Source organism: Trachemys scripta, chromosome 1, assembly GCF_013100865.1.
Source record: "Trachemys scripta elegans isolate TJP31775 chromosome 1, CAS_Tse_1.0, whole genome shotgun sequence".
Lineage (NCBI taxonomy): Eukaryota > Metazoa > Chordata > Testudines > Emydidae > Trachemys > Trachemys scripta.
Window position 1 is genome coordinate 181,167,430 of NC_048298.1, and position 24,683 is coordinate 181,192,112.

Sequence of the window (24,683 nt, forward strand, 5' to 3'; positions counted from 1 at the left end):
AGCTTTATTTAGAAATTCCCTCATTTTTAAATTATTTTTCCTGTAATGATGTCATTTTATATTAATAGGACATTTACATAAAACTTTAAATATCTGAAAGTTTCTGTTTGGCCATTTATATATATATGCATCTTACATTCAGATATCATATGAACCCCCAAGAATTTCTAAACGCCTTATAAACCAGTGCTTTCAGAGACTGCCATATATTCTATAAACATCCTTCTGTCTAGAACTTGTCTCTTTAAGCAACTCAATACTGAACCTCTTCACAGCTAAAATCACCCTCAAGATGCTGATTGTGCAATGAAACCATGTGACAGGAGATAAATCAGTTGTTTGAAATGAAAGAATCAGCAGATACATTAACCACAATGTTACTAAATGAAAGCAAGCTCTGTCAAGTATACAATGGAAACTGATGTCGAACATCAGCATCAGAGGGTATTACCTTCCAGCAGGGAGTACGGATGGATCTAAGCATCTGTGTTGAGCAGCACTCTAAAATATCAGAAGGTTGAAAAATTAACCGGACACCAAGTGGTGAGCCCAAAATGGAAGACAGATCTCCCATGAAAGTTCTGGGCCAGGACTGTAGCAAAAAGCCTAACAACCTTCCTTCTGACCCTCACAACTGTCTTTTCCATCACATCACATCAGACATTTGCACTATCAAGCATGTATGATTCTTCCCCTCCCCCAAACTGGCCCTCACATTTAGGGGTTGACTCATGTACTCATGATATTGCAGTTGCTATGATTCAGGCAAACAAGTTTTTCATATACAAATACAAACGGAGGTTTTCATTGCCCTCAAGCTCACTTGCATTCACATACAAAGGCATGACTTGCATCACATGCTCATTGCTATTAGGTGAAGCAGTACAGGAAAGTAAAAAAAAACTGGCTGTTATGAAAACAGACCTATGCAATCCTTTCCTCCCTGCCTCTAAGGTGCTACAGTTAGTAGCTATTCCAATCCAACTTGTGCTTTAGAATGAAGGAAGAGATTTCCAAATAATCTCCCCATCACACATCCCCTTACCATTTTTGAGTCTGTCTTCAGATCACATTGGTGTTTGTTTTACATAGTTTATCCAAGAAGGGTGAATTGACAAGGTTCTTATAACTGAGGCCCAAAAGTTAAACAAACAACGATACCTAGCTTTCAGTGCTTTTCTTCTAAAACACTAGATCTTCAAGTGTTTTACAACGGAATTCAGTATCATTAATCCCATTTTACAGATGGAGAACTGAGTCACAGAGAGATCACCCAGTAGGCGAGTGGCAGAGAAAAGAACAGAACCTAGGGGTTCCAAGTCCCAGATCAGTGTGCTATTCGCTAGACCATGCTGCCTTCAGTGTGTACAACAATTCTGAACAACACTGAAAATGATCAGTATCTTGTGTATTTCACTTTCCTGTTATTTAGGACCCTATTAACAGATTACCTCTCCTTGCCAGCAAAGTGGCATAGTGCGGCACAAACTTTTTAAGCAGCAGTAAAATGAAAGTGATGCAACACTCTCATAACTTGCATCCAAGAGTTTTTAAAATGCTGGTTGAGTAGCTCATTGGAGCATTAATGCTGATTTTCAGTAAGTCTTGGGGCACTTGGTAAGATCCAGGAGACTGGAAGAAAGCTAATGCCCCAATTTTTAAAAAAGGTAAACGGGATGACAGAGTAATTATAGGCCTTTACCCTAACAGCAATCCCTAGCAAGATATGGAGGAGCTAATATGGGCCTTGATTATTAAAAGAGAGTAACGTAATTAATACAAATCAACATGGGTTTATGAAAAATAGATCTTGTCAAACTAACTTGATATTTTCTAGTTAGACAACAAGTTTGGTTGATAAAGGTAATAATGCTGATAGGTCTCAAAATATATTTCTACACGGCGTATCACTACTGAATAGGTGCATTTCCAGTGGGGTCCCACAGGGTTTGGTTTTTGGCCTTACGCTATTTTACATATTTATCAATGATCTGGAAGACAACATAAAAACATCACTGACAAAATTTGCAAATGAGACAAAAATTCGGGGACTGGTAACTAATGAAAAGGACAGGTCACTGATTCAGAGCGATCTACATCATTTGGTAAACTGAGCACAAGCAAACAATATGCATTTTAACACAATTAAGTGGAAATATATACATCAGGGATTGGCAACCTTTGGCAGGCAGCTCGCCAGGGTAAGCTTCCAGCAGCCCCCATTGGCCTGGAGCCATGAACCACGGCCAGTGGGAGCCGCGATCGGCTGCACCTGCGGACGCGGGGCTGTGTTGGTTAATCAGCTGAACATGAGCTCCCAAAGTGATGCCATGGCCAAAAGAGCTAAAGCGACCCTGGAATGCATAAACAGGGGATTCTCAAGTAGGAAGAGTGAGGTTATTTTACCTCTGGATTTGGCACTGGTGAGACCACAGCTGAAAGACTATGTCCAGTTCAGATGCCCACAAATCAAGAAGGTTATTGATAAATTGGAGAGGGTTCAAAGAGCTAAGAGAATGATGAAGAGATTAGAACATATGCCTTATAAGAGACTGAAGGACCACACACCTAATTAGTGGACCCACGGAGGTGGACCCTGTACCATGGAGAAGACGCACATGTAAAATGAAGTAGAGGCCTTGTGTGGAATAGGGGGCTGGTGGGGGCGGACCGACAGTGGGCTGAGAAGAGGGGGTAGGGGGAATCTGGGACATGCAGCGCTGTGGCCGCCAGATAAAAAGACAACTTTCCCCAGCTCCAGAGCTGTGGCTGTCGGGGAGAGATGGCCCTCCTTCCCAGCCCCAGCTCAGGGGCTGCCACGGCAGGGGAGAGAGGGTACATCATCACATTAGAAAGATAAGACTACTGATATTAAAATGTGAGTTGTGTGCTTTTATTTGTAGAACAAAAAAAGTTTATTATTAAGGTTTTTTTTTTTATATAGCGCTTTTATCCAAATCACTTTGCAATAGTTAGCTAACAGTACCTACAACAATTGGAAAGATCATTAAGTGGTCCGCCGAGAGCCTCAAGTGGTCCGTGAAAAAAAACTGAGAACCACTGCACTTGATCACAATAGTCCCTCTGGCCTTGGAATCTAACAAAATATGAATCACCAATGACTACATACTAACATGTATTTTCACTCCAATGTTCTCAGAGAAAGGGGGCGGAGGGGGGAGAGGGAGGAAACAGATGTAAAACCTAAAAGATGACATGCTCGGTTTGGGGCTGGGATGAAGGAGAATACTTAAGAAGGGTACAATCCTAGAATTTAACTTTTAAAAAAACAGAATTTGATCATTTCATCACTCAATCATTGTCTCTGTTCAAAAGTCAGCAAGAGTCAGCAGACATCTCCTTAACACTAGTAAAGCCAACCACAGACTTCACACACTTCCTCCTTCCACCACTACACACACACACACACACTCTCTCTCTCTCTCTCTGGATATTATTGCAAAGTCTTCTTGATTATCATCTCAGGGCTTGTCTTCACTATGGGGGTAAGTTGACCTAAGTTACGCTACTCCAGCTACGTGAATAACGACGTAACTTAGGTCTACTTACTCTGATGATTTCACTGTGCTGCGTCGACAGGAGGCACTCTCCGGTTGACTTCCCTTACTCTTCTTTGAGAGCTGGAGTACTGGAAAGCGCTCTGCCGTCAAGTTAGTGTGTCTTCACTAGACCCCCTAAATTGATCCCTGCTGCATCGATTGCAGCAGTGTCAATCTCCCTGTAGTGAAGACCAGCCTTCAGTATAAAACACGGTAAAAGCCAGCGGCTTCTTGCATTTCAAGAAGTTACCACCATTGCATTATCTGCACAGTTAGTTCTAAACAAAAGAGAGTATCATAGCATATAAAAAAAGATTAAGATGAGAAATCAGATTACCAAATCTTGGATTAAGAGACTAGAGGATGCTATTTTACAGGAAAGGGTTTTCCATTCGTGTGCTACAGGAAATCTCGGTCTGGTTGAAAAACAGCTACCTGGTGTAACTGCAAATTTCACTGATATCAAATTGAAAATTTATCAAATTGATAAACCTACTTGCTAATTACTAGTGAAGATAAGAGGCTTGTAGTTTATAATGTACCAGGAGGCAAATGGACGGTAACCACTCAGTTTAATATAGTTTCTTAATCAAAGATCTGAAAGAGTCAAGTATGTTATTTCACATCCAAATATTTAGAATATAAAAGTTAATTTAAAGGCTTAGTAGCATCTCTTAGGTCTTGTCTACACTGCACTGCAAAGCGTACCGGGGTTGTGATTTGTAAAGCACTCTAACGAGCTGCACTCTACCAGCCTAGATACGACCCTGTTGCTGCACTCTAAAAGATACCCAGTTTGTGTACTTCGTTAACATGAGCTAAATACTGTTTAGAGAGCACCAGCAGGTTTTCCGCAGGGCAGTTAGAGCACTACACATTAGAGTGCTTTACATATCACACCCCTTTAGTGCACTCTGCCAGCTCCTTCCAGACAAGCCCTTAGTCAGCCAGAAACCACTGCAATAAACAAATCCATCCCTTCCTTAAGGTTAAAGCACAGTTTAACTTTGAAAATTATACATCTAAAATATTCATGATTAAGATCTAAACAGTTCAGCAACACTGATAATGTCTGTAACTAGTATAGCCATGCCATTTCAAAATATGGAAAACAAAATGATTTGTTTTAGTAATTTGATTAGCCAGGGAAAAACCATACTTCTGATTCAAAGAGAATTGTTACTTGTATACTTGGGCACCAACTTACTAAAAATCAGTGATTAAACAAAATGGTATCAAATCTGTAGGAAGAAAATACTAAAACGTATTTTTCTTTGATAACCTGGAGGACTATTTTACACAGGCTTCTTCACAGAAGAACTACAAATAGTTGCTTCAGTATTTAGGTTACAAATATGTCACATTTGATATACACATTTGTAGGGCCCTATCAAATTCACGGCCACGAAAAACGTGTCACTGACTATGAAATCTGGTCTTTTGTGTGCTTTTACCCTATACTATACGGATTTCATGGGAGAGACCAGCGTTTCTCAAATTGGAGGTGCTGACCCAAAAGGGAGTTACAGCGGGGTCGTGATATTGCCACCCTTACTTCTGTGTTGCCTTCATAGATGGTCAGCCAGAGAGCGGCAGCTGTTAGCCAAGTGCCCAGCTCTGAAGGCAGCGCCCAGCCAGCAGCACAGAGGTAAGGGTGGCAATACCATATCATACCACCCTTACCTCTGTGCTGCTGCCTTCAGAGCTGGGCAGCCGGAAAATGGCAGCTGCTAATTGAAGGCCCAGCTCTGCAGGCAGCAATACAGAAGTAAGGGTGGCAATATCATACAATGCCATCCTTACTTCTGCGCTGCTGCTGGCAGCAGCTCTGCCTTCAAAGCTGGGCTCCTGGCCAGCAGCCAAAGCTCTCCAGCTGCCCAGCTCTAAAGGCAGTGCTGCCACCAGCAGCAGCAGTGTAGAAGTAAGGGTAACAGTACCACAATCCCCCCCCCCCCCCCGCACCCCCTGCCACAATAACCTTGTGACCCTCCGCAACTCCTCTTTGGGTCAGGATCTCTACAACTACAACACCATGAAATTTCAGATTTAAATAACAGAAATAATGAAATTTACAGTTTCTAAAATCCTGTGGCCGTGAAACTGACAGAATGGACCGTGAATTTGGTAGGGTCCTACTCATCCGGGATCCTTGAAACATTTGAATTCATGAACAGGGGTTCAGTTTTACTAATCAAGTCCAACTGGGTAACATGTAACCCACATTATTACAAAGTTCTCTAGTTACCCACGGCATATTCATCTTTAAAAAGGGAAATGGACTTACTGCTAGATTCCATAGGTCTGACTACTTCCATAGCACAACTGGGGGGGGGGGGGGGGAGGAGAGGAGGGAGCAACATATATGTGTGTGTGTGTGTGTGTGTGTGTGTGTGTGTGCGTGCATATAATATATATATATGTATGTGTGTATTATATGCACACACACATATATACACATATATAAAAAATATGTTGTTCCCTCCTCTCCTCCCACCTCCCCACCCCAGTTATGCTATGGAAGTAGTCAGACCTATGGAATCCAGCAGTAAGTCCACTTCCCTTTTTAAAGATGAATATGCAGTGGGTATTATAATTAATTATATTATATTATATAGTGTATTATATGCACACACACACACCTTTCTATTTGTGTTTGGCATGTACGCATATCCAGTCAGAAGCTGCCAGCATTTTTACCACAAGACCACTCAGACCCACTCTGAGCAAGGTTAGACAACAACAACAGAAGCGCTGGCAGAAGTAGCCTTGTCTATAATGTAGAGGAAGCTGAGAGACCTTCGCAACAGGCCTGAGATGGCATTTTGGAGGCTTCTGAAATCCACCCACCTACCAGCAAGACTCAGTCCTCCTAGCCCCTACCCTGCTGAGTCAAAATACAACACAAATTAGGGTCTTCAGATTCTAACAAGTCTTGTCAGAGATCAGGAGAGGTCAGTGATGATGTCTGGGCGGGGGAGGGAAAACAAATGAGCCTTAGGTTTGTGAGGTAGAGGGCCCAATGTGGGAGGCTCACTCAGGATTCTCGCTTTCCACGGGCTTCAGAAATTTCACAGGAGGAATTCCCTCAATCTCCTCCCCCATCCCCACGCTTTCTTCAGATGCCTCACAGATCTCCTAAAGGCCTGCAGGATAAGGCTTTCTAGCTACAAACCTCAGTAGGTCCACAAGGGGAGAGGACTGACTGAATGAAAGCAGGGGACACACAGGTAGGCTACTAAAGGGGCATTCTCCCCATTCTGCTTTTCTGGGGAGTGAAGAACTCCCTCAGCTAACTCCTGCTGCTCCCTGACTTGCACTGGTGAGTTCCAGGCAAGCTAACCGTAGCTACCGGTCAGCATGCCATTGGAACATTACTAATTCAATTTGTATTCATTTTTTTAAATTTGACTAACTCAACTCAGCGTTGGTCCTGTTGAATAGATAGGGAATCCAGTAAATTAGATTTTCCCTCACCCTCCCACCACCACTTCTTTCCTCTTTTTCTTCCCCGATTTCTGCTACAAAGTAGCAACAAAGTTAGATTTTTGTGAATGCTGATGAAAACACACTTTTTTAGGGTGTCATAATTCATGAACCTCTTGTCCAATTCATTTCAAAATTAGTAGAGAATTTCTACCTGGGCTCTAGAGCTTACCTATCATGAAACATCATGATGTTTAGAGGCAGGATTAAGATTGGGCTCCTACAGGAACACGTTACAGTATTAAATACAAAGCCTCTCCTACAGCTTCACAGTGTAGATGATGTGTCAAATAATTAGCTGAAGGTTAAACAAAAATTTGGATTTATAAACAAAATTGGTCCAACTAGTGTCTGAACTCTTACTAAGATCATGATCTCCAAAAGCATTCAAATAGGTCTCTGTTCATTTCCCTATTTTACAAACCAACACAATTCTTTCCAACTGTCATTTTCTTTAACCTTTTATAAAAGCAGAAGAGATTTCATTTTCTCTTTTCTGTCAAGTAAATAAAAGGATTTTCTGTGGCACCATACTGTACTCTTTCACATTCATCTGCATCCTTCTTCCACCATCAGAATTTAGAGGGAACATAAGAAAAAGGAATAAAAGATTAATATAAAATATAAATATTTTATAAAAATAAAAGATTACATTTTTGTTCTTTTGATTATTTTTTCTGGCCTGTATAAATCCCCACTGAAAAACATTTAGAATTAAAGACGTTACCTGCAAAAAGCAAATGTACTAAATTCCATTAACTTTAGTAATGTGTCCTGAAGACCCCAACAGGCAGGTTATTTAATTTGTTAGTCTAAACAAAAGTACATCGATACATAAAATCATCTAAACGACATGTGCTCAGGGAGACAATTCATAGTTTTCCTCCTTCTGCCAAATTTATTTTAGCAGATTTACAATGTGAGTTCTGCTCAAAACCACAGCTCTAAAAGATCTGAACTGTGGCTGTTTTTTACTCTACAAATTTTCTGTGGGTTAAAATAGCTCACAAAAATCTACAGCGAAGGGTGTATACTATAGGCAAATCTTCTACAGAGCATTAATGTTTATTGGACAGGTGTTTTTTTTAAAGATTGCATTTCATTTTTATTTTGGAACAGTAAAAAAAAAATCCCATTAAACCAACAAAGCAATATAAATCTTAATATTGGTGATTTTGTGGCTAGCAAGTGAGTTTTCTGTGATCTAGGTCATTACTTAACCTGTACCCATGCTGATAAGTGACCAAATATAGTTAGCATCTGAGAGATGGTCAGAAAGACTCAGAAATATCTATGGAGTCAGAAAGGCTACCTCATGAAAGCCTCCATTTGGCTCTCACAATCTCAATCATGTGGAAAGATTGAATGGGACCGCATTTCCCCTCTCAGCCCTATTGGTGGTAGCTCCTGAATAAGGTTGAGGAGCATTGGTCAGTGCAAGGAAGTCTACAGATGTCTGTGTGCTCTTTAAAATATGTAGAAAACTATATAAGAAAAGAGACAAAAGGTTTGTGGTAATACAATGAAATCTGTGAACTATTCTACCTGCTCTAAAGCAAGTGAAATATAAATCTGGGCAAAATTTAGCTCATGATTTTGGAATAGTGTACAAATGTAGGCTGCAAGCCTGTTCTCCAGATGAGGTGAAATTTTAACCCTCTGTGTACTGTGTTGATTTACCTACTGGTAGTAAACAGAGTTATTTATTTAATTGAGGTTTTCTCAATAAAATTGAACCCACCGTTATCAACAATTTTCTTAAGTGCACAGCACTTGGATAAAGTCAAGTATTCAATGGAATTAATTTGTAAATTCATTTTATTCTGCTAAAAATTTACTTGTGCACCTTTCTGTTGTGTCTCTCTTAACCACTGGGATTCCTAATAACTTTAATGCTAGTTAGGCTGGTTACGTACATTGTCTTTTTCAAAATACTGACTGACCAAGTCACATTTAGTGAGCTTTGTAATTAAATTTAAATATTACTATTCCTCTACTTCTCATATTTAAAAAGAAATAAAAACATTAAAAAACTGGCCTCTTACAAGCCAATCTTGCTTCTTAAAGTAGACAAACATATTTTCAAAGACTCTAGCCAGAAGAATAGCAATAGTCCGCCTTCCGTTTATACACACTGATCAAACAGTTTTCATATGTGATCGATAACTTAGTTATCACATTCAATGGCTCACAGGAGTAATTCATAAAACAGCGAATAAAAAAGACCTAATACTTAGATCTTAGATGTCAAAAAGGTCTTTGAAAAAGCAGAGGACCTTTCCTAAAAACACTGCTATTGGAGAGGGCATTGGGAGGCAATATGAAGACTTGGATAACATAAGACAAAGGATAAAAGTTAATGGGGCCACACACCAAAAAATTTCAACTACTCAGAGGAAACAGACAAGGTTGACCTCTATCCCCCTAGATGTCTGCCTTCTTTATTAAACCTGTGGCACAAAAAAAAAACAAAAAAAACATCAGAATAATAGCATAATGGGTTAAAATTAATAAAATGGAACATAAAACTGTACTGTGTGTTGATGTTGCGATACTAATGGTTTCCGATCCAGTACAATCTATGACTTCCATACCAAAAGAAATTAATGAATTTGGTGATATCAGGTTATAAGTTATTCTACATCTGAAATACTAAATATAGGGCTGGAGGAATCGATGATTAAACAGCTGCAAGTTACATTTGAGTTTGTGCAGCCTAAACAAAAAAACCTCATAGGAGTAATATTTCTTATAACCTCCAATAGCTATATGAAATTAAGTTTCCTTCCATTATTTCAAAATTAAAAATTGATTTGTTGGATTGGAAACTACAGTCGCCTTGGCAAGGCCATATTGCAGTCATAACAATCAATTAGCTTATGGTTGCCAAAAATTAACTTTCTATTTCAGACTGTAATAATATGGATACTAAAAAGAACTCTAGAAGAAATTCAGGCAAGAATGTTATTACATTTGTATGGGGCAAAAAGTTCCCACAACTTATATAAGAAAACTCTACAGACCCACTCTGGAAGTGGGATTGGCAGCACCAAATTTACTGAAATATTATTATTAATATCACTATAATACCATGGTGACTTCAGTAAATAAAGGACAGATCCCCCAACATCGGTGTCATGGAGAAATAAACTATGGGAAATCCTTTCAACTGAAAAAATAACAGTCTTATATCAGGATCAAGTCGATTTTATAATGTATGGTTACCATTTTAGGGATTTGAAAAAAATAAATATGGAGATAATAATAAGAGGTTAACCAAACACAAGTGGGTCTTTTCAAAAGGTAACAAATATAACTTACAAATAAGTTTTGTTAATACCGGCATGGAAAGTTCACGTATTCGTTTTGTCATTATTAGCAAAGTTAAAAAAAATTCACAAGAACCTATTTTTACAGTTAAAGACATCTTCCTTATCATACATTTCTAAACACTGCATGCACTACAGCAGAGAACTTGGAAGCTGAGTGTTTGTATTTTAAGTCATAAAATATATGTGTTTATATAGCATCTAGCACAATCAGGTCCTGATCCTGATTGGGCTCTCTAGGTGCTATTCTAATACAAACAAGTAATCAATAATCATTATCTACCTCAAGCATTCCATTAGGCATTGATCCTTCAAATAAAGGTCAAGTTAAAATAACCACATCTGTAAGAAAAATTCTATGTATGCTAATTTTCATTGTATCCAATGATTTATCGGTTTCATTCACATTAATGAGAAGCCTGTACCCTGCCAAGAAGCCTTTTGTGTACTGAAATGTAATTATATAATCAACTCTAAAGTACTGCACCTGTAAAGAGATGTAGTTTCTAAATATTAATCTTGAGCAAAAATAAAGCTACAGTGTGGGTTCCTAAAAACTTGCCTGTAGTGCCAACTTCCCCTCTACTGATCATAAAGGCTTTCAGACAGATTAGTTTCCCAAAGACAAACTCATACAATACCAATTACCATTTTAACAGCAACAATCTAGTTTATTACTTATATAGAAATACTAATACCGCCAAACATATTCATTAAGTAGTAATCGTACATTATTCTTCTCACTTTAAATAAAAATCCAGAAGGGATGTTATGTACTTTATTTGCCCGACTTCTGGCACACCATTATGCAACAATTACACTAATTAGGGTGGGGGGATTCACACTATTATAAAACAGCTATGTTAGTCTTCATTGTACTACTATAAAAATCCACCAGTGACTAATCATTGCTGTCTAGTATATAGACCAATTTTTAACAAATGGTTGCCTAAAATAAAATAGGGGCTTAGGAACCTAGCTTAACTGTACTCCCTGCCTTTTTTTATTATCTTGGCCATTATCATTTTTACCAAGATAGGCTCTTCTAACTTTCCTCCATGATAAATTCAACGTTAAAATTTTGAGAATATAAACTACCCTAAATGTAAGTCATACTAAAATAACGAATGCTTGGTTTTATAAGAAATATCTGTATAGAGCTTTTTGGTGCTTAGAGCTTTATTGTTTAACTATTTAATAAGTGACTTCACCCCAAGCTCAAGGGGTTTTTTTTGGGAAAAGGTGAAAGCAGAAGTGTTTTGGTTTTGGATTTTCTGTTTTGTTTTGGAGTGGTTTTGGGGGGGGGGGGACGAGGAGTCAAGAGAACACTTCTTCAATCTCAAAATACACCTCTACCTTGATATAACTCTGTCCTCGGGAGCCAAAAAATCTTACCATGTTATAGGTGAAACCATGTTATATCAAACTTGCTTTGATCCACCGGAGTGCGCAGCCCCACTCCCCCGGAACACTGCTTTACCACGTTATATCCGAATTCGTGTTATATCGGGTCACGTTATATCGGGGTAGAGGTATACTGTAACTGACTTAAAAACAATATACAAAAAATCAAGATTTCCCACTAAACTTTATAAAAGAGAGATCAACTCTAACTAAAAAAATCTGTTTTAATGCAAACTTGTCTGTGACTAGAATAGTTCTGTAAAATGGCTGTATAGCAGTATAGCTTTTCCCCTCCCCCAGCTAAGGTATATAAGAAATACAGAAAGGACTGATGCAAACAATTTTCTTCAAAGTGCTAGGAAATGCCAGTTTCTACAATTCAAAATATAAACCATTTATATAACTTATAGGATTGATAATTTGTATCAATGCAAAGTACTGATAAAGTTTAACTCGGGGGTTCCCAAATTGGGGGTCGTGATGTTATTACATGGGGGATCACAAGCTGTCAGACTCCACCCCAAACCCTGCTTTTTTTCCTCCAGCATTTATAATGGTGTAAAATATATTTTAAAGTTTTTAATTTATAAGGGGGGGTTCGCACTCAGGAGTTACCAGTACAAAAGTTTGACAACCACTGGTTTAATTACTCCCGAAAGCCAAGAAAATCCACTTTACCTTGGCACAGCCAGAAGTGCTTGAATTCTCTTAGCTCTCATTACTATTTCCCCTTACAGTAGATGCCCTATGCACTGTTGTTGTAGCCGCACTGGTCAACTCCTGCCATATATTTTAGTCAGAGGGCGTAGCTGTATCAGAAACACACTAAGTAAGTGGATTAAGGAGAACTTGTAAGATCTAGAGCTGGGTGAAATTTTTTTCTGCAAATAGTAAATTAGTCAAAAAGCATTTTGGAGGGGACCGAAACTAATCACAAATATGGGTCAAATTTGGCAAATAATCTTCGCAAAAAATAAGAAAAAAAAAAGATTTTCAGAAGTGTCTATTTTCAATCCACACTTGGTTTTCAAATATCATTTCAATCAACATTCAAAACATTTTGTTCAACCCAAAACATGTTTCTCACTGAAAGGAAAAACAAACAATTTAAAAAAATTAGTTTCAATCCAAAACAAAGTGAATATTTTTCTTCAAGTTTTTCAGTTCAGCCACCAAAAACAAAACACAAACACACTAAAAAAACAGCTATTTGCTCAGCTCTAGCATAACCAGTAAGTATAACAAGAGTTTGATTCCTCACTCCTAAATCCAGTAAATTTGCCATTACTTTAACTGAATACAAAAACCTTATGTAACACTAGTCTACAATTTTTGAGAAGTCGTCTGCTTCAGAGATAAAATGTGCTATTTATTATGTATTTTGATGTGCTGAATTCAAATATGACAATTAAAACAACTGATTGGCTACTGTTTCTAAGATATTTAAGTTTTTACATTTTATGTTGATGTATATTGTGTAGATAGTAGAGTTTTAATCATAAATTGTAAACCTAGGTCTTTTCATGCGTTTATGGTTGCTTTACATGATAATATTTCACCTGTCCTGTTTATGTAAAACTTTAAAAATCAGCAAAAGGGTTATATAAATAAAATGTATTATGAAACAAAAGGCAAAAAACTATTATGTACATAGTTTAGTCCTATTCAGTGCCTACTCGGCGCTTCTTGGCTTGTCTCTTGTATTCATTACATGGAGCATCTCTTGTCACTGTCCAGCAATAGTCTGCAAGCATTGATGGGCTCCATTTGCCCTGATAGCGTTTCTCCATTGTTGCAATGTCCTGGTGAAATCGCTCGCCATGCTCGTCGCTCACTGCCCCGCAGTTTGGTGGAAAAAAATCTAGATGAGAGTGCAAAACATTTATCTTTAGTGACATGTTGCAACCAAGGCTTTTGTATGCCTTGAGGAGGTTTTCCACCAACAACCTGTAGTTGTCTGCCTTGTTGTTTCCGAGAAAATTTATTGCCACTAACTGGAAGGCTTTCCATGCCGTCTTTTCCTTACCATGCACTGCATGCATCATCTCGAAGAAGTTCACAAATCTGAGGACCAACAAAGACACCTTCCTTTATCTTAGCTTCACTTAACCTTGGAAATTTTCCACGGAGGTACTTGAAAGCTGCTTGTGTTTTGTCAATGGCCTTGACAAAGTTCTTCATCAGACCCAGCTTGATGTGTAAGGATGGTAACAAAATCTTCCTTGATTCAACAAGTGGTGGATGCTGAACACTTTTCCTCCCAGGCTCCAATGACTGTCGGAGTGGCCAATCTTTCTTGATGTAGTGGGAATCTCTTGCACGACTATCCCATTCGCAGAGAAAACAGCAGTACTTTGTGTATCCAGTCTGCAGACCAAGCAAGAGAGCAACAACCTTCAAATCGCCACAAAGCTGCCACTGATGTTGGTCATAGTTTATGCACCTCAAAAGTTGTTTCATGTTGTCATAGGTTTCCTTCAGATGGACTGCATGACCAATTGGAATTGATGGCAAAACATTGCCATTATGCAGTAAAACAGCTTTAAGACTAGTCTTCAATGAATCAATGAACAGTCTCCACTCATCTGGATCGTGAACGACGTTGAGGGCTGCCATCACACCATCGATGTTGTTGCAGGCTACAAGATCACCTTCCATGAAGAAGAATGGGACAAGATCCTTTTGACGGTCACAGAACATGGAAACCCTAACATCACCTGCCAGGAGATTCCACTGCTGTAGTCTGGAGCCCAACAGCTCTGCCTTACTCTTGGGGAGTTCCAAATCCCTGACAAGGTCATTCAGTTCACCTTGTGTTATGAGGTGTGGTTCAGAGGAGGAGGACGGGAGAAAATGTGGGTCCTGTGACATTGATGGTTCAGGACCAGAAGTTTCATCCTCTTCCTCATCTGACTCAAGTGAGAATGATTCTGGTGCATCAGGAACCGGCAGTCCTTCTCCGTGGGGTACTGGGCGTATAGCTGATGGAATGTTTGGATAATGCACAATCCACTTTTTCTTCTTTGACGCACCTTTCCCAACTGGAGGCACCATGCAGAAGTAACAATTGCTGGTATGATCTGTTAGCTCTCTCCAAATCATTGGCACTTCAAAAGGCATAGATTTCCTTTTCCTGTTCAACCACTGGCCAAGATTTGTTGCACAAGTGTTGCAGCATATGTGTGGGGCCCACCTCTTGTCCTGATCTCCAATTTTGCAGCCAAAATAAAGGTGATAGGCTTTCTTAACCATAGTGGTTATACTGCGCTTTTGTGATGCAAAAGTCACTTCACCACAAACATAGCAGAAGTTATCTGCACTGTTCACACAAGTACGAGGCATCTCTGCTCACTTCGGCTAAACAGAAATGTGTCCCCTTGCAAAATCAAAACACTGACAAATAAGAGAGCACGACACTGTATGATTTCTAGAGCTGATCTAGGGCAATTTGTTCAGCAGAGTGATGTAAGCTTCGTTAGGATTGCATCATCCATGACTTCTAGGATAACATGATGCAAGTCATATCATGTATGACGCAATACCAGCTTCAGATTGCATCATTCATTGTTTTGCCTAAAAAGCAAGTACTGTCCAAACCCAGTCATAGATTTATTCATAGATCCAGTCAAAGATGTATTTTAGTCATTTCTGGTTTAAATTGAGATCCCTTTCCTTTATAACTCACTTATCCTCTGCCATTCCCAAGTCAAGGGTCGTATATACTGACCCAATAGCATATCTTGAAAACTAGAGCCAATCAACAATTTTAAGCACCATTTTCGTTCTCAGTGACCCAGAATTAGTAAAGTTTGACTACATTTATTTCAGAAGCATTTTGGCTGTAGAGCAGTGATTGAAGGTCTCTCTCTCAAGAAGTTTTCACTGAGATATCAAAGCTATATAATTTAACACCAGATCGCCGTGACTATCAACATAACTACAAAGGGCTACCACAGCAGGTAAAAGTAAGTTTTAGCAGACTTTGCAAATGCTGTCTCAAATGTTGCCACTCCAAAAACAGTTCCTACAAACCCTACATCTTTCAAAGGGTTTCCTCTATTGTGCAAAAGCTAGGCCTGGTCTACACTACGGGTTTAGGTCGACTTTAGCAGCGTTAAATTGAATTAAGCCTGGACATGTCCACACGACGAAGCCCTTTCTTTCGACTTAAAGGGTCCTTTAAACCGGTTTCTTTACACCACCTCCGACAAGGGGATTAGCGATAAAATCAGCCTTTGCGGGTCGGAATTGGGGTAGTGTGGACGGAATTCGACGTTATTGGCCTCCGGGAGCTATCCTACAGTGCTTCATTGTGACCCAGTGCTTCATTGTGACCGCTCTGGACAGCACTCTCAACTCAGATGCACCGACCAGGTAGACAGGGAAAGACCCGCGAATGTTTGAATTTCACTTCCTGTTTGCTCAGCGTGGAGAGCACAGGTGACCACGCAGAGCTCATCAGCACAGGTAACCGTGATGGAGTCCCAGGATCGCAAAAGAGCTCCAGCATGGACCGAATGGGAGGTACGGGATTTGCTCGCCATATGGGGAGATGAATCAGTGCTACCTGAACTCCGTAGCAGTAAAAGAAATGGCAAAGTATTAGAAAAGGTCTCCAAGGCCATGAAGGACCGAGGCCATAACAGGGACACACAGCCGTGCCGCATGAAAATTAAGGAGCTACGGCAAGCTTACCACAAAGCCAGAGAAGCAAACGGAAGGTCCGGGGCAGAGCCGCAAACTTGCCGCTTCTACGCGGAGCTGCATGCCATTCTAGGGGGTGCAGCCACCATTACCCCAACCGTGTGCTATGACTCCGTCAATGGAGAAACACACAGGGAAGACGGTTCAGGGAACGAGGAAGATGAGGATGGAGGTACTGTAGGTAGCTCACAGCAGCAAGGAAGCGGAGAAACCGGTTTCCCCAACAGCCAGGATATGTTTGTGACCCTGGACCTGGAACCAGTAACCCCCGAACTCACCCAAGACCCTCAGGGCACACAGGAGACCTCTGGTGAGTGTACCTTTGTAAATATTTGTAAACATTACACATGGTTTAAAAGCAAGCGTGTTTAATGATTAATTTGCCCTGGCAATCGCGGCCAATACATCTACTGGAAAAGTCTGTTAACGTGTATGGGGATGGAGCGGAAATCCTCCAGGGACATCTTCAGAAAGCTCTCCTTCATGTACTCCAGGCCAGTAGCACGTAGTCTGGAATCATTGCATAACAAAGCATGGCAGCGTATGGTCCCGGTGTTTGCTGGAATGCAGACAATATCCATTCCTTATCTCTCTTTGTTATCCTCAGGAGAGTGATATCATTCACGGTCACCTGGTTGAAATGGGGTGATTTTATTAAGGGGACATTCAGAGGTGCCCGTTCCTGCTCTTCTGTACAGAAATGTTCCCCGCTGTTAACCACGCGGTGGGGGGAGGGGTGAAGTGATCATCCCACAGATTCGGGGGTGTGTGTGGGTGGGGTGGTTTACTTGGGTTTGTGCCGCATGTTAACCGGGAAACCGCAGCCCCTCCTTTTACATTGAAAACCCATTTTAAATGGCCAACCCAATTCATCCTTGATATGGGAAATGCGCTGCTGTTTGAAACCTTTCCCGCATGTTAAGAAGGTTAAAAAAGCCAAAACACTGTGGCCTACCATGGCTGCCTGCAAGCCGAAATATGTTGCCTGGGGCACTGCGTGAGTGATCTCTCATACCAAACCGGCAGGCAGAGGAAAAATGCGACCTTGTAATGAAAGAGTGTACCCATTGTTCTCTAAATTGTGTCTTTTTTAACCACCTCTCCCTTCTCCTCCACCAGCTGCAAATGTTTCTCCTTCGCAGAGGCTAGTGAACATTAGAAAGAGAAAACGTAGGACGCAGGACGATATGTTCACAGAGCTGCAGATGTCCTCCCACGCTGATAGAGCACAGCAGAATGCGTGGAGGCAGTCAATGTCGGACATGAGAAAAGCACAATATGAATGAGAGGAGAGGTGGCGGGCTGAATGGCGGGATGAAAAGAGCAAGTGGCGGGCTGAAGACGATAGGTGGCGTCAGCTTGCAGACAGACGGCAAGAGTCAATGCTCCGTCTGCTGGAGCATCAAACTGATATGCTCGAGCGTATGGTTGAGCTGCAGGAAAGGCAGCAGGAGCAGAGACCGCCGCTACAGCCCCTGTTTAACCAACAGCCCTCCTCCCCAAGCTCCATAGCCTCCTCACCCAGACGCCCAAGAACACGGTGGGGGGGCCTCCGGCCACCCAGTCACTCCACCCCAGATGATCGCCCAAGCATCAGAAGGCTGGCCTTCAATAAGAGTTAAAGTTTTAAAATGCAGTGTGTCCTTTTCCATCCCTCCTCCCCCACCCATCCCAGCCTACCTTGGCAATTATCCCCCTACTTCTGTGAGGAACTAATAAAGAATGCATGAATGTGAAATAACAATGACTTTATTGCCTCTGCAAGCGGTGCTCGAATTGGGGAGGGGAGGGAGGGGTGGGGTGGTTGGTTTACAGGGAAGTAGAGTGAACCGGGTCAGGGGGGAGGGGGGTTGGAGGGTTCATCAAGGAGAAACAAACAGAAGTTTCACACAGTAGCCTGGCCAGTCACAAAACTCGTTTTCAAAGCTTCTCTGATGTGCACCGCGCCCTGCTGTGCTCCTCTAACCGCCCTGGTGTCTGGCTGCGCGTAATCAGCGGCCAGGCGAGTTGCCTCAACCTCCCACCCCGCCATAAAGGTCTCCTCCTTACTCTCACAGATATTGTGGAGCGCACAGCAAGCAGCAATAACAATGGGGATATTCTTTTCGCTGAGGTCTGAACGAGTCAGTAAGCTGTGCCAGCACGCTTTTAAACGTCCAAATGCACATTCCACCACCATTCGGCACTTGCTCAGCCTGTAGTTGAACAGGTCCTGACTACTGTCCAGGCTGCCTGTGTACGGCTTCATGAGCCATGGCATTAAGGGGTAGGCTGGGTCCCCAAGGATCACGATAGGCATTTCAACATCCCCAACGGTTACTTTCTGGTCCGGGAAGAAAGTCCCTTCCTCCAGCTTTCGAAACAGACCAGAGTTCCTGAAGACGCGAGCATCATGTACCTTTCCCGGCCATCCCACGTTGATGTTGGTGAAACGTCCCTTGTGATCCACCAGGGTTTGCAGCAGCATTGAAAAGTACCCCTTGCGGTTTATGTAGTCGGTGGCTTGGTGCTCCGGTGCCAAGATAGGGATATGGGTTCCGTCTATGGCCCCACCACAGTTTGGGAATCCCATTTCAGCAAAACCATCCACTATTGCCTGCACGTTGCCCAGAGTCACTACCCTTGATATCACCAGGTCTTCCATTGACCTGGCAAATTGGATCACAGCAGCCCCCACCGTAGATTTGCCCATTCCAAATTGATTCCCGACTGACCGGTAGCTGTCTGACGTTGCAAGCTTCCAAAGGGCTATCGCCACTCGCTTCTCAACTGTGAGGGCTGCTCTCATCTTGGTATCCTGGCATTTCAGGGCAGGGGAAAGCAAGTCACAAAGTTCCATGAAAGTGGCCTTACACATGCGAAAGTTTCGCAGCCACTGGGAATCGTCCCACACCTGCAGCACGATGCGGTCCCACCAGTCTGTGCTTGTTTCCCGGGCCCAGAATCGGCGTTCCACGGCATGAACCTGCCCCAGTGACACCATGATTTCCACATTGCTGGGGCCTGTGCCTTGTGAGAGGTCTATGTCCATGTCAATTTCCTCATCACTCTCTTCGCCGCGCTGCAATCGCCTCCTCGGCTGGTCCGGGTTTCGCCTTGGCATGTCCTGGCTCTGCATATACTCCAGGACAATGCGCGTGGTGTTCATAGTGCTCATAATTGCCGCGGTGATCTGAGCGGGCTCCATGATCCCAGTGCTAGCTATGGCGCCTGGTCAGAAAAAAGGCGCGAAACTAGTATCTGACGGACCAGGAGAAGGAGGGAGGGCCGAGTGACGACATGGTGAACAGGTACAGATACAGGGAATTAAAATCAAGAAAGGTGGCTGTGCTTCAGGGAGAAACACAAACAACTGTCACACAGAATGGTCCCCCCAAAGATTAAACTTAAAACCCTGGGCTTAGCAGGCCGTTGATTTCACGGAGGAAGGGGAAGCAAATGAATACAGAACAAATCTATTTTTTACATCTTAAGCTGGCAGCCGACGGTGCAGCATGACTGATAGCCTCTGCAGTATGATGACGACGGTTACCAATCGTAATATACCATCTTCTACCAAAAGGCAAGGCGCTGCTGCTGTGTAGCAATGCAGCCCCACATCTGCCAGCACCCAGATCGCCCTCGGCCTCTTCTGGGTGCTTAGCAGACAATACTGGGCAATTGGCAGAAAATAGTATACTACGACTGATAGCCATCATCATCGAGACAGTAGCATGTCTGCCCAGGTGCCCATGATTGACAGCCACTGCAATATGATGACGACGGTTACCAGTCGTAATATACCATCTTCTACCAAAGGGCAAGGGGCTGGTGCAATGCAGCCCTACTGCTGCCAGCCCCACGGCTATTAGTCATGCTACACCGTCTACCGCCAAAAGGCAGTTAGCAGCTGCTGCTGTGTAGCAATGCAGTCCCACGTCTGCCGGCACCCAGAGGACATATGGTGACTGTGAGCTCAGCTGAGCTGAGCGGGCTCCAGGCTTGCCGTGGTATGTTGTCTGCACAGGTAACCCAGGTAAAAAGGCGCGAATCTATTGTCTGCCGTTGCTGTGACGGAGGGGGAGGGGCCTGACGACATGTACCCAGAACCTCCCGCGACACTGTTTTGCATCATCCGGGCATTGGGATCTCAACCCAGAATTCCAATGGGCGGCGGAGACTGCGGGAACTGTGGGATAGCTGTGGGATAGCTACCCATAGTACAATGCTCCGGAAGTCGACACTAGCCTCGTACTGTGGACGCGGTCCGCCGACTAGAGCACTTAGAGCATTTTATGTGGGGACACACACAATCGGCTGTATACAACCGATTTCTATAAAACCGGCTTCTATAAATTCGAACTAATTTCGTAGTGTAGACATACCCCTAGTCTCAAACTGCAATAAGCTGCAAACCAGATCTTTTCATATCACAGTTTCTAATTAGCTGCTATCTGCAAGGAGAGTACATTCAGCGTTCAGCTCAATGTTTACATTTGATACAAGAGTAATGTATTAATTTTGATGTGAATAACAGTACTTGATTAAAGTTCTCTCTTTCAGCCTCTCATCGCTAAGACCAAGTCTACACTACAGCCTTACATCATTATAACTACGTCACTCAGTGGTGGAAAAAAATCCACACTCCTGAGCGATGCAGTTATACCAACCTAACCCCTGCTGTTAACAGAGCTATATTGATGAGAGCGCTTCTCCCATCAACATAGCTACCGCTTCTGAGAGAGGTGGATTAACTACGCCGGTGGGAGAAGCTCTCCCGTTGGCATAGTAGCGTCTTCCCTGAAGCGCTACAACAGCACCGGTTCAGCTGTGCCACTGCAGCTTTTTACCCTTCTGACCCACTACACAGTATTCAGTGCAAGTTCTTAAACCCTTTCCTGAAATTACAGGTCTGGAGAGGACTGAATATTACAGAGGATAAATTTCCATTCCTACCGTGTTATGCCATCGTTCCAGTATTATGCACACAGACTGTCTTCAGACTGAAGTTTGAGAGTTTTCTGCCTATTATAACAAATTACAGATTTGATGCAGCTTGCTTCATTTTAAAACTACAGCAACCGTATCTTCCCAGATGTGATTGCTCAGAGTAGATTTTTGTTTTGTTTTTTAAAATATTTAGATTTAGAAACTGAAGGAGATAAAGATTACCCAGAAAATGGTAACCATTAAAAGATTTAAGACTTAGATTTTCCACATTGGCCAACCAATAGAGGCCAAGCGGTCATATTCTTTCTGAAATGAAACTATTAAACACTCAATAGTCCACACAATATATAATCTCTGGCACATAAACAAAGACCATCTTTAAGGTAGAGGGGGTTCATGATTCAATCCAGTCAAGTGCCACTCTAATAAGTGGCCACATACATAATCACATACATCATGGTCACCAGCTACACATTGAGCAAATAAATTTAGAAATCGGTGCTCCCCTCCAGGCTTTATTTTAAATCAAGTCAAATTTGGACTATAAGAATCTGGTTGATTCTGGTTATGCCAAACAATGTTTTAGAGCATATAAAGGAATAATTGTGAAAAAAAAAATCAAGGGATGCAATTTAAACTCCCCGCCTCCCCTCCCCGAATATACGAACAAGTAATGGAGAAAGGAGTCGTCTTGTAGATTACAGCAGTAAAATGGAATAGATAGGGAATATTAAATTACTGTTTTTATAGGTCTTCTTTTACAACTTACAAGGCTGGCTGCCTGCCAAAAAGTCAGGAGACTGTTTCCAAGGACAGATGAGAGATTTAAAAAGTTGTATGAGAGTAAAAGTTCGTTAAACTGAACATGAATAATTTGGAATCAGGCTCCAGTATCTTCTTGTTATTGTTAGTGCAGGAGCAGCAGTGATGGCTACAATTAAGCATTGTTATCAGCAATATATAAAACTTTGTAGAACTTGTCACCATTTGGGCTGAAATTTTACAAATGTAGTCTCTGTTTGAAAGTGAACCGTTTTTGGCAAGTGTATGCAAAACAGCCATTTTGGACTATAAAAAGAGAGGGAGAGGAACCCACTACAAAAAAAAAAAAAAAAAAAGCATAGCTTTTCTTTGAACAGCTCACTCTGAAGTGACTGAGGAGGAAGCTGAAATTTTGCAGTGAAACAGCCTTACCATAGAATATCAGGGGGAGGGACCTCAAGGGACCTCAAGAGGTCATCTAGTCCAACCCCCTGCTCAAAGCAGGACCAATTTCCAACTAAATCATTCCAGCCCAGGGCTTTGTCAAGCTGGGCCTTAAAAACCTCCAAGGAAGGAGACTCCACCACCTCCCTAGGTAACACATTCCAGGCCTTCACCATCCTCCTAGTGAAATAGTGTTTCCTAATATCCAACCTGGACCTCCCCCACTGCAACTTGAAACCATTGCTCCTTGTTCTGTCATCTGCCACCACTGAGAACAGCCGAGCTCCATCCTCTTTGGAACCCCCCCTTCAGGTAGTTGAAGGCTGCTATCAAATCCCCCCCTCATTCTTCTCTTCTGAAGACTAAACAATCCCAGTTCCCTCAGCCTCTCCTCGTAAGTCATGTGCTCCAGACAAGCATTCCAGAGAAAACAGATTTTGAATTGATCTAGTTATGATTTGTTTAATCTGTATACATGCAATACATTCTACATAGTTCTCTCTCACGATGTTCATAAAGAACACAGCAAAAGTCAAGACCACACTACCTGTTATAAAACCTTGCCCCTTCCCCCCGGATGAAGTTCTGGCCTCAGTGAACCACACACTGGTCACCACCACACTGACTTATTCCAAAATGTCCAGTAGGTTCTTGGAATGTATTGGGAACAACTTCTTGTTTCAGAAGATAAAGGACATAACCAGGGAGACGAACATTTTAGACTCGATTTTGACTAGCAGAGGCAAATTGATTGCAAATCTGAAGATGGAAAGCAATTTGTGATTGTGTGGAAGTAGAACTTTTCTCTGACAATTGTGAAATGACTTCATGATTCTATGGAAAGGAAGGAATCAGAGGAACATAATAAAAACAGTGGACTTCAAAAAAGCAAACTTTAACAAACTCAAAAAAATAGTAGGTAGGGTCCTATGAGAAGAAATTCCAAGAGGAAAAGGAGTTCAGGAGAGCTGTCAGTTTCCCAAAGAGACAATACTAAAGGCACAATAGCAAACTATCCTGACATGAAGGAAAAGCAGGAAGAATAGTAAAAGACCATTACAGCAGCATCTGAAGCTCTTTTATGACCTGAAAATGAAAAATAAATCCTACAAAAAGTGGAAACATGGAGCTAAGAAGGAGTACAAAAGATGCAAGGATGTAGAAATAAAATTAGAAAAGCAAAGGCACAAAATGAGTTACACCTGGCAAGGTACATAAAAGGCAATAAGAAGAGGTTCTATAAATATATTAGGAGCAAGAGAAAGACACAGGAAAGCATAGGTTCACTACTGAGAGGGAAAGGAGAGCTAGTAATAGATGACAAGACAACTGAGATGTTTAATGCTCATTTTGCTTCAGTGTTCACTAAAACAATTAATTGTGACCAGGTGCTTAACACAATTAATATTAACAAGGGTGAAGGAACACAAGTCAGAATAGGGAAAGAACAGGCTAAAGAATTGTGACAGGTTCCCCAGGGTGCAGCCTGGGACTGTGGGACCACTGTACCCCCTTATCTCCAGCCTGGGCTGTCTCTCACAATGCTTTGCTAGTGACAAGTAGTTAGTCCCTCCAGGCACTGTGATCACTCAGCACAACAGCACGTGGAGCCCCACACCCAGCTATACTGCATGAATGCTCCCAGAGCCACTAATTAATCACACAGAGAAAGGCACCAGCCAAATCCCCGCAGCTCCCAGTCTCGCACATCAGGAATATATCATCTTGCACTGCTCAAGATGAGCAATGCAAATTTATTTATTGGTTCACCACTTCATCAACGGAAAGTGGATATACTCCAGCCTTTGCAAACCTGAGCAGTTTTGCCACACACTTCATACAAATTCACTGGTAAAAAGATAAACAGCAAAAGAAGTTTATTGGCTACAACAGATAGATTTTAAGTAACTATAAGTGATAGGCAAAAAAGTCAGAGTTAGTTACCAAAATAAATGAAAATATAAGCACGCAGTCTAAACTTTCACCCTATTAGGCTGGGCAACATCTATATCGGGGTCTCAAAGTCCCGGCCCGCGGGCCATCTGCAGCCCAAGAACCTCCCCACTGA

At 41.9% G+C, this 24,683-nt stretch overlaps 1 protein-coding gene across 4 annotated transcripts in view; it reads right to left on the minus strand.

Moving 5' to 3' along the window:
- Positions 1-24,683, minus strand: part of APP (amyloid beta precursor protein) — a 325,530-nt gene that overhangs the window by 243,103 nt on the left and 57,744 nt on the right. The gene's annotated exons all lie outside the window — the stretch shown is intronic.